This window comes from Centroberyx gerrardi, chromosome 7 (assembly GCF_048128805.1).
Source record: "Centroberyx gerrardi isolate f3 chromosome 7, fCenGer3.hap1.cur.20231027, whole genome shotgun sequence".
NCBI classification, from domain to species: domain Eukaryota; kingdom Metazoa; phylum Chordata; class Actinopteri; order Beryciformes; family Berycidae; genus Centroberyx; species Centroberyx gerrardi.
Window position 1 is genome coordinate 16,886,652 of NC_136003.1, and position 8,722 is coordinate 16,895,373.

General features: G+C 44.1%; 1 pseudogene; it reads left to right on the plus strand.

The window, feature by feature from the left end:
• The first annotated feature begins 6 nt into the window (after positions 1–6).
• On the plus strand, positions 7–936 carry LOC139928597 (methionine-R-sulfoxide reductase B1-A-like; annotated as a pseudogene).
• Positions 937–8,722: the final 7,786 nt, after the last annotated feature.

Below are 8,722 nucleotides of genomic sequence, written 5' to 3' on the forward strand. Positions count from 1 at the left end.
CTCTCTGTAAACAAACGCTTCAAACTTCAGAGAAACTACTTTTGATTTCAGACACTTAGAGTTATTTGATATGGATGAAATGTCATATTGCTCTTTCTCTGGTGGGGAGGAATATAAGAGCCACTTCCAACCTGGTGAGTGTGAAGTTGCATGTCAAACGCACCTAAAAAAAATAACACACATCTTCCTGCCTGTTGTTTAACTACTTTCCAAAGAGTGTGAAGGAGCAAGTCCCACCGCAGTGAAAATGAAGGTATATGATTCTTAGTTGTCCATAATACTCTTTCCTCTGTCAGGTATATATGTGTGTTCTGAGTGTGGACATAAGCTGTTTTCCAGCACATCAAAGTTCGAGCACTCTTCTCCTTGGCCAGCCTTCTCAGAGACTCTCCAAAAGGACAGTGTGTCCAAACACCCAGAGGCATGGGGACCCATAAAGGTGGGTTACCTCTGCAGAACTGCCTGTTGTTTACTATAACATAATAAACCTATACAACCCAAGCTGGGTTTCCCCAAAACATGTGAAGCTCTAAACATCTAAAAACTAAATTCATCTTTCTCTCAGTCGGCTCCGGTCGAAAGTCTAAATGGGATTGACTCAAGCACTCTACCTGTTATTAATCATGTGATCTAGGAATAAAATGTTGATTTGAGCACTCTGGATTTTTGGTGCGATCCCAGGTTTGTTGTGGGAAGTGTGGCAATGGATTGGGCCATGAGTTCTTGTACGATGGACCAAGAGAAGGGCTGTCGCGCTTCTGAATATTCAGCAGCTCACTGACGTTCATCCCTAAAGGTGGGCCATCAATGGAAAATTCATCAGTTTCTTTCTTTCAAACACATACAGTACACTGATGTACTGATAGCCTATACCTTTATCTCTAACCCCACCTTTTGGCCCCTCCCCTCTCCACAGATAAGGTTGATGGACAGTAAGGTGAGCTGTGGGAGGGAAGTGTCAGTAGAGCCGTAGAAAGTTCTCTGTGCTGCTGAAGGTGCGGACAGTGGATGAAGTGCTCTGGGACAAAGCCCAACCTGGGACCTCCAGGGCTCTGATGGACGATGGCCTCACTGGACAGCAAGAACAGAGGACTGTGTACAGCTTTCTTATGCAGTGACCACAGTGTTAGCCAACACATACAAATACACAACAAACAAGTTAGACAAATTCAGCCACATCAATTTTTATACTTAAAAATAGGCGGTACTTCTACATTGTTCTTCCCTGCCTGGCTCTTATATGCAGTTGTCCTAATGTGGCTCTGTAGTTCAATGGATAACACATTGACGTCTAGGCAATGAGGGTGAAATGTTTAACTGTTATGGGTTAAAGTCTCACTAGAATAGTGAATCTCAACGGTGAGATTGTTCTACCTTTCTTAGTTTTACATCAGCCACATTGCTTGCAGGATTCAATGCAAATTTCCTGTCTTGTGCTAAAGACTAAGCAGTATAAGGAGGATAACTTTACAAAATTGAGGTTTCTATGATGAAAACTATATTTTTAGATTGCCAGGAACAAACAGGAAAAACTTGCTTTAAAAGGCTCTTCTGATTGGTCATGCAATCGCAGTAGGTCTGTCAACCTCCCCACCCCAGATATCTCTGTGCTGTGTCTTGAGGCAACAGTTTACAAATCACTTTTACAACAAATGTCCTTCAACACTTATAGCAACAGTGAGAACAGCAGATTCACCAATTGTGATGCGCAAGTCAGAATCAGATTCGGAATCAGATTCGAGAAGTTATAATCACAGAGTTGTACTTGTTCTTGTGCTTGTTGAGCAAATATCATATTGCACATTTGCAGCATTTATTCCAGTCATTCAAATATTTACTTCCACATTTGTAAATCTCTTCTGTGAATTCAAATTTAGGACACAGGTGTGTGAATATTTTCTGTGAGTGTAAATGCCAACATGCATGTTTGTATTTGTTTTGCTACAATAATATGTTCATATAAACATCTTGGAGGCAAACCTCCTGGGCTTTGACACCAACTCATCACCTCCCATATGCCAAACAAATGATGCAAATTAAGCCAGCTCTTAAGATACATCAAGACACTAACAGCTACCTGTTAAATAGGCTATTTTATCTTCCACACAATATCCCAAAAGGGCAAGTTGTGTGTATCTAATTTGCAAGAAATAAACACAAGAATGGGATTTACTCAATATATAAGTACTTCCAATAAAGAAGGATAATGGAAATGGATCATTGTTTTTTAGAGCCAATGAGACAGTAAAATGTAAAAGTACCATCTATACATTTGGGAACTGATGTGGCCCAATTCTTCTGGTATTAGGATGATGGCCAGACTGGGATGCTCAGAACTCTGATGGGCTGAACAGTCAGGACAGAAAAGTTGTATAGTTGTAATAGAACAACTGAATTCCATGTCACTGCAGTTGTTCATGACATTGTATTGAGATCACTGAAATTAAATGTTGCTGTGGCTTTCTGAATATTTATTGACTTTTTTGGACATCATGACTGTAGATGTGACCAGCAGGTAACCAGACAGAGGTTTGTTGCAGAAAAGAATAAAAAGTAAAACTTGAATTTGAACATGGTCCAGTATGATTCTTGATTCTTCCACTAAAGTGTAATGGCATGATTTCATCAGTTGATGGTGCTGTCTTCCCTACAAAAACTTGATATGAACTACAGTAATAACTCACTTAATGCCTTACTGTGTGTGCATGGTTGGTTCTTTCTGCAAAAATGTGTAAAGAATATATACACAGAATTGTCACTTCTGAATAAAGGCTTGATTTCACCTATATCATTCTATATCTGTATACATCTTATTACTGTGAACAGATTGAATAGAGTGAATTGAACAGAATATCCCTCTATCAGCAGTCCATATATTTAGAGCAGAAGCTATCAGCCAGTTTGGCTTGTGGCCAACAAACAATACAACAAATAATTTTTATATTCCTTTTTCAAGCTAATTTGCTTGATTAATCATTGGAGGAGGCCTAGAAGCTGTGAATGTTTGTTATTTCACAAGAAAAAAAATGCTTTTATCGCAAACAATGAAAACAAGAAATGTGTGCATCATATTTTTCATTCCTTAAATCATCTTTAGAGAACAGTAAATAACTCTGACTAGCGTGTCTCTGCCACGTAGTGCTGAGCATCAGATGTGTGTCTAAAGGCCGCCTCCACTGCCAGGAGTGCTGGAATCGTAAACAAAGCAGGGATCTGGGGGTACGTTCAAGTGCTCTAGTGGTGCTTAAACCTCTGGGAGGAGCAGGTGTGGAGCCGCTCATTTCAAAGGCTGGAAGATCAGAGGGAGAGTTGAAAGGTTCATTGTCAGGTAGAGGATTAGGACAGGGAATGCAAACATACTGCTCCTGTCGTAGATTGTAATGCTGGTTTTTATTGAGTGTTGTGTTAAAAAGTGTTTAATACAGCACATACTATTTGATGCGATGATGATTTTGTCTGTATCTGGATATTATCACAACTGTTCAGCTTGTCCTTCTTTGCTCAAAGCCTAATGCCCGTTGCCACTGACCTTACCGTAAGCCTCTCATTAATTGAAAGAGTAATATGTTCCTTATGACTGCTCAGATGTCTTTGCCTTGCATTCGCTGTAGTGTCACCAAACACAGCCGGCACACAGACTAAACAGTCCTCAGGGGTCAAGTCAGGAAGGGGGGGGGGGGGGGGGGGGGAGTGAGAGGGGAAGAGGGTCCAACTCAACGACGGGCAGATAGAGAGGAAAAGAAAGACGAAGATGAAACAGATATGGGAAAGAGAGATGAAGAGGAAAAGGAAATTGTCCAAAACACAGGACTGTAATTAAGTAACTGAGAAAAACAGTCTGTCAAGCTGGCATGGGCAGGGCATCAGAACACAGCTGTGTGGCCAAGAGGAAGCAAACAGGAAGGAGGAAGTGGTAATCCTCCGATAGAATCACGAGACAGACTCGGATTGTAACCGCTGTTTTCTTCCGCTGACCTCCGGGGCGCATCCTGCTGGTAAGCAAGAGGGATCCTTAATTACATTAAACCACTACTACTCCACCCCACCCCACCCCCATCCCCAACGGCCAAGCCTAGCTGCTCAACTTAACATATGTCTGACTCATTCTCATGACATCTTGTTTTAATTGTAACTGATATGAGCCTCTCGGCTGGATGTCGGATGTTTCTGGGCACTGCACCTGCTTCTGTTTTGAGCCACGCAGAAAAAGGGTCGATTTCTTTGTCCGGAAGCAATGACATTAACATCCCGTTCATCAAGGTACTATCCCCTAAAAACATCCATCACTCAGTGGCTCTGCTTTGCACACCGCAGAAGCTGTGATCAGATACGTTACGTGACTGCATGCGCATGCGAAGAATAAAACTCCCGGATGCGTGACTGTAACAGTAATAGACAAAAATCCTTTCATCATGGGGTAATATCTGCAGTATGTGAGTTGCCCCCCATACACATGGCATTGTGGGACCTCGCCATACATGGTGGGGCTGCCCTCCACATGTTTCAGAGGGCATACATGTGCGCTTTCCCCAGCCCGGCCAAACATCTGTCTCCCTCTGTGTAATGAATGAAAGGGTAAACAGGGTTTTTATACATGATACTGGAATGTGATTTCCCCTCCGGATCAAAGGAGAGTGCTGGAAACTGAAGGAAACTCCAGGTTGGGTATTGTTCTAGTTCAGTCAGGACAGCATGTGTTTGAGAAGACGGGGCTTATGAAAACCAAAATAACGAGAATGCTTTGCTCTTCCTCTCAGAAAGGCCCAGCAGTGAACCAGAACATGAAATGATGTGTAGTTTACTGACTACATAAACAGATGGTATGCGGTGCTTTATTGAATGCATATTTTGATGGACCATACATGCAGTAAACACTTTAAATGTAGAATGAAGAGTAATAAAAATACAATAAAAGCCTCAAAGGGAGTTGTCCGTTGAGGGAGAAACAATGGGAAACCCCATATGTCTGATCATTCCCCCGAAAAATTCAACAGTTTCAACATGCGAGGGATCATTTTGCAAAATGCAAACTAGTACAGCGAAGCCGAAAAGCACTATGTGAAATCCCAAGCATGAGGGTTCCCGGTGTGAAAATAAACAATATGCCAAAATTTCAAAGAAACTATAAATCTTCAGTGGCTTTTCCTGCTTTGTTGTCAGCTTTATCAAATGATCACATTCCTGTTTCTCTGGCACACTGAGCTTGAATGGCAGAGGGGGTTTTGAACGTATATGTATGTGCAAACATCAACTGCTATCAGCGGTCTCATCTGTCTCATGGAGATAGGACCCTGAGACAGCAGCACGGGGCGGCCTGAGAGCTTCAAAGAGACAGAGGACAGAGGAGTACACACTTGTATAGTACGGTGCCTCACACAGATCAGGGAGAAGTGTCCCTTTTTTTTTTTAGGGGATGCTGGATTGACTGGGGGATAAGAGGGAAGGTTTAAAACAGGAGAATAAGACTGGCTGATTGTTTGCCCACATGTCTGCTTTCATCCTCCTCCTTCATTGTAGACTATAGGGGGTTTGAAAGAACTCAGAGGTGGGCACAGTAATCCACAAGAGAAAAAAAAAAACAGGCTGCATATCAGTTTGGAGCTCTTGTTGTGTGTGTCTGCATGTGTGCATATGTACAGTGTGTGTATGCATTATCCAAAACTCTTCTCTTCTCTTCTCTTCTCTTCTCTTCTCTTCTCTTCTCTTCTCTTCTCTTCTCTTCTCTTCTCTTCAGTACAACATCCAGCAAGAGTCAAGCTGGTAAGAATGATCACATGGAACCACAGATAAAAGCGCGCCAGAGGCCAGGAAACATTTATCAAACGCACCGGCATTCGGAGTATGGAAATATCAGCAAGGTTTAGGATTTCAGCGGAATGATTTAAAAGTGGGGGGGGGGGTTTCAAGTTTTATTTATTTATTTATATAGCCCTTTATCACAAGCATGTCTCAGAGGGCTTTACAGAGAGTGTGTCTAGCTAGGTCTAACTAAACACAATCAGTGGTAAACAAAATTTTGTAGGACAGCATGATGAAAAACACAAGGTAGGTATGAGCAGATTTAGCGAGACAAACAATCTACCTATTCTATACAGCCTAACCAACCCGGCACCCCAGCCTTAGACCCTAAATGCACACAAGGAAAAACTCCCAGGAAAAAATTTGGAAGAAACCTTGGGCGGGCTGAGGCAGATAGGGATCCCCCCCCGGGACGGCTTAGCGTGCAATAGGTGCCGGGCAAAACATTGACAGAGTCATGGGCAACAATGATGACAAGAGAAAACAGAGAGGGACAAAAGAAGGGGAGGAGCATGCGGCGGTGGGGGGGGGCTGAGGCCAGCAGTAAAGGAGCGAGGGCAGCAGTCGTAAATCAGCGTCCAGGAGGGAGCAGCGGAAAGGAAGAGCAAGGCAGCACTGACGACGAAGAGCCAGGGCAGCACCCGTCACTGCCAGGTAGAACACTGACCTGGAGTCAGAGAGGAGGAGAGAGAGGAAGCCGCGTACACACACACAACACACCCAGACACACACACACGTAAAGAAGAAGGGGGGAAACAGCTGCAAACAGAACACACAGGGTCAGAGACACACAGGGGGCAGCAGCATCAGGGATGTGGGAAGGGACCGAGGCCGGCGCTGACGACCACTGGACTGCACCGGAGTCTGAAGGGGGGAGAGAGTAAGGGGAGAAGCAGCAGCAGCAGAACACAAGACAGACACGTTGGGTGGGAGCAGGACCAAGGCCGGCGCCAACGACCGGCGGGAGCAACACCTGTCCACTGGCAGGTGGAGCACTGGACCGGAGTCTGAGGAAGGGGAGAGAAGACAGCTGCACACAGAACACACGGAGTCAGAGCACATCGGGTGGGAGCGGCAGCAGGGATGGGACTATGGCATGCACTGGCGACCACTGCACTGCACCGGAATCTGAGAAAGGGGGAGGAGACAGGTACACACAAAGACAACGAACACACGGAGAGAGATCCAGGTGGGAGCAGCGTTAGGGATGGGACTAAGGCCAGCACCGAAGACCATCAGGGTCAGAGGAATCTGAGAAAGGGAGGAGAAAACCAGCCGCGCACACACACACACACACACACACACAGAGCTGTGCAGAAGCAGCACAAGACCCAGACGTATTTGGGCACAGACACGCTCATACAGACAGCAGATAGGAAGTGATTAGACACAGTGTAGCCAGAGGGCATCCCTATGCTTATGTTCCCAACGGCAAATTTCTATATAAATACTATCTAGGCTAGGGTAAGAGAGAAGACTGTGACGAGCCCAGGCCAGCGGTGCTAAGGTAGGTCGTAAGATTGCGAGAAAAGATAGGTTTTGAGTCTAGATTTGAAGATTTCGACAGAATTAGCTTCCCTGACTGTAAGAGGTAGCTGGTTCCAGAGATAGGGAGCTCGGTAGGAGAAAGCTCTACTGCCTGCTGATTTTTTCTTGATTCTAGGGACAATAAGGTAGCCAGCGTCCTGCGAACGGAGGGCACGAGGTGGAATATAAGGGATGATGAGGTCGGATAGATATGATGGTGCAAGCCCATGTAACGATTTATAAGCTAACAGAAGCACCTTAAAGTCAGATCTGGCTTGAATTGGGAGCCAGTGAAGGGAGGTTAGGATAGGAGTGATGTGGTCAAATTTTCTAGTTCTGGTTAGTATTCTGGCAGCAGCATTTTGCACAAGTTGTAGTTTTTTAATACTACAGTTAGGTAGGCCAGAGAGTAAGACATTACAATAATCGAGTCTTGATGAAACAAAAGCGTGAATTAAGGTTTCAGCATCCGCCGTGTTTAGTAGGGAGCGAATTTTCGAGATATTACGAAGATGGAAAAATGCTATCTTAGTGATTTCCTTAATGTGAGCATCGAATGAGAGAGCTGAGTCGAACGTAACGCCAAGGTTTTTAACTGTGGGACTCTGGGTAATTAAGCAATCCCCAAAATTTAGAGTAAGGTCTGAAACAAGAGGTAGTTGGGTTTTTGGGCCAACAACTAGCATCTCAGTTTTGTTGGCGTTTAGTCGCAAGAAGTTTAGTGACATCCAATTGGTGACAGCGATTAGGCATAATTCTAGGTTTGAAAGTTGTAAGCGGTCGTCAGGTCTAATTGGGATGTAAATTTGAGTATCGTCCGCGTAACAGTGAAATTTAATACCATAACTGCGAAAGATTTCACCAAGAGGTAGCATGTAAATGGAGAAAAGCAAAGGTCCGAGCACGGAGCCCTGCGGTACGCCAAAGTTGACTTTAGAGTAATCAGATATAGTATTTTTATGTGAGACACAATGTGTTCTGTCAGATAGGTAGGAATTTAGCCAGGAAAACGCAGAGTCGCGGATGCCAACGTCGCTCGCTAGGCGGTTTAAGAGAATATTATGATCGACTGTATCAAATGCCGCACTCAAATCAAGTAAGATAAGAACAGAAGAAGAATCGGAATCTGAGGCGAGGAGTAGGTCGTTTACCACTTTTGTGAGAGCAGTCTCAGTGCTATGTAGAGACCTAAAACCAGATTGAAAGGGTTCGAAGAGACTATTACACGAGAGGTAGTCAGTTAGTTGGGTAGAAACTATTCTTTCCAAGACTTTAGAGAGGAAGGGGAGATTGGAGATTGGTCTAAAGTTATTAAGATCATCCGGATCAAGGTTGGATTTTTTGAGCAGAGGTTTAATTATGGCTGATTTGAAGGACGAGGGCACAATGCCAGAGG